This window comes from Telmatherina bonti (genome assembly GCF_933228915.1).
Source record: "Telmatherina bonti genome assembly, chromosome: 7".
Lineage (NCBI taxonomy): Eukaryota > Metazoa > Chordata > Actinopteri > Atheriniformes > Telmatherinidae > Telmatherina > Telmatherina bonti.
The window spans coordinates 3,548,316-3,550,007 of NC_136625.1; the positions used below are offsets into that span (position 1 = coordinate 3,548,316).

Consider the following 1,692-nt stretch of genomic DNA (forward strand, 5'->3'; position numbering starts at 1 on the left):
CCAGGACCACGACCAGCGCCAGCACCAGCACCACGACCAGGGCCAGCACCACGACCAGGGCCAGCACCAGCACCACGACCAGGGCCAGCACCAGCACCACGACCAGGGCCAGCACCAGCACCACGACCAGGGCCAGCACCAGCACCACGACCAGGGCCAGCACCACGACCAGGGCCAGCACCACGACCAGGGCCAGCACCACGACCAGGGCCAGCACCACGACCAGCGCCAGGACCACGACCAGCACCAGGGCCAGCACCACGACCAGGGCCAGCACCACGACCAGGGCCAGCACCAGGACCACGACCAGGGCCAGCACCAGCACCACGACCAGGGCCAGCACCACGACCAGGGCCAGCACCACGACCAGGGCCAGCACCACGACCAGGGCCAGGACCACGACCAGCGCCAGGACCACGACCAGCGCCAGGACCACGACCAGCACCAGGGCCAGCACCACGACCAGGGCCAGCACCACGACCAGGGCCAGCACCAGGACCACGACCAGCACCAGGGCCAGCACCACGACCAGGGCCAGCACCACGACCAGGGCCAGCACCACGACCAGGGCCAGCACCACGACCAGGGCCAGGACCACGACCAGGGCCAGGACCACGACCAGCACCACGACCAGCACCAGGACCACGACCAGCACCAGGACCACGACCAGGGCCAGCACCACGACCAGGGCCAGCACCACGACCAGGGCCAGCACCACGACCAGGGCCAGCACCACGACCAGCACCAGGGCCAGCACCACGACCAGCACCAGGACCACGACCAGCACCAGCACCAAAACCAGGGCCAGCACCAAAACCAGGGCCAGCACCAAAACCAGGGCCAGCACCAAAACCAGGGCCAGCACCAAAACCAGCACCAGGACCAAAACCAGGGCCAGGACCAAAACCAGGGCCAGGACCACGACCAGCACCACGACCAGCACCACGACCAGCACCACGACCAGCACCACGACCAGCACCAGGACCACGACCAGCACCAGGACCACGACCAGCACCAGGACCACGACCAGCACCAGGACCACGACCAGCACCAGGACCACGACCAGGGCCAGCACCAAAACCAGGACTATGACCAGGACCAGGACCAGCACCAAAACCAGGACTATGACCAGGACCAGGACCAGCACCAGGACGAGGACCAGCACCAGCACCAAAACCAGCACCAGGACGAGGACCAGGACCAGGACCAGCACCAGGACTAGGACCAGGACCAGGACGAGGACCAGCACCAGCACCAAAACCAGCACCAGGACGAGGACCGGGACCAGGACGGGGACCAGGACGGGGACCAGGACCAGGACGGGGACCAGGACCAGGACGGGGACCAGGACGAGGACCAGGACCAGGACCAGGACCAGAACGACGACCAGGACCAGAACGACGACCAGGACCAGAACGACGACCAGGACCAGAACGACGACCAGGACCAGAACGACGACCAGGACCAGAACGACGACCAGAACGAGTACCAGGACCAGAACGAGTACCAGGACCAGAACGAGTACCAGGACCAGAACGAGTACCAGGACCAGAACGAGGACCAGGACCAGAACGAGGACTTTCAGACCACTGCTGGTGGTTGCAGTGATGATGTCAGCAGAAAGTCATGTGACATGGTAACAGGAAGTGAACGCAGACCAGGCAGGTAACCATGGTAACGGAATTGGTGGCC

General features: G+C 65.8%; 1 protein-coding gene across 2 annotated transcripts in view; it reads right to left on the bottom strand.

The window, feature by feature from the left end:
* Positions 1 to 1,642: 1,642 nt before the first annotated feature.
* puf60a (poly-U binding splicing factor a) overlaps positions 1,643 to 1,692 on the bottom strand; it is a 6,801-nt gene continuing 6,751 nt past the window's right edge. For both annotated transcript variants that reach the window (XM_079243592.1, XM_079243591.1), the window contains exon 11: positions 1,643 to 1,692. This exon is cut by the window's right edge and continues 487 nt beyond it. The gene's annotated coding sequence lies outside the window, so the exon portion shown is untranslated.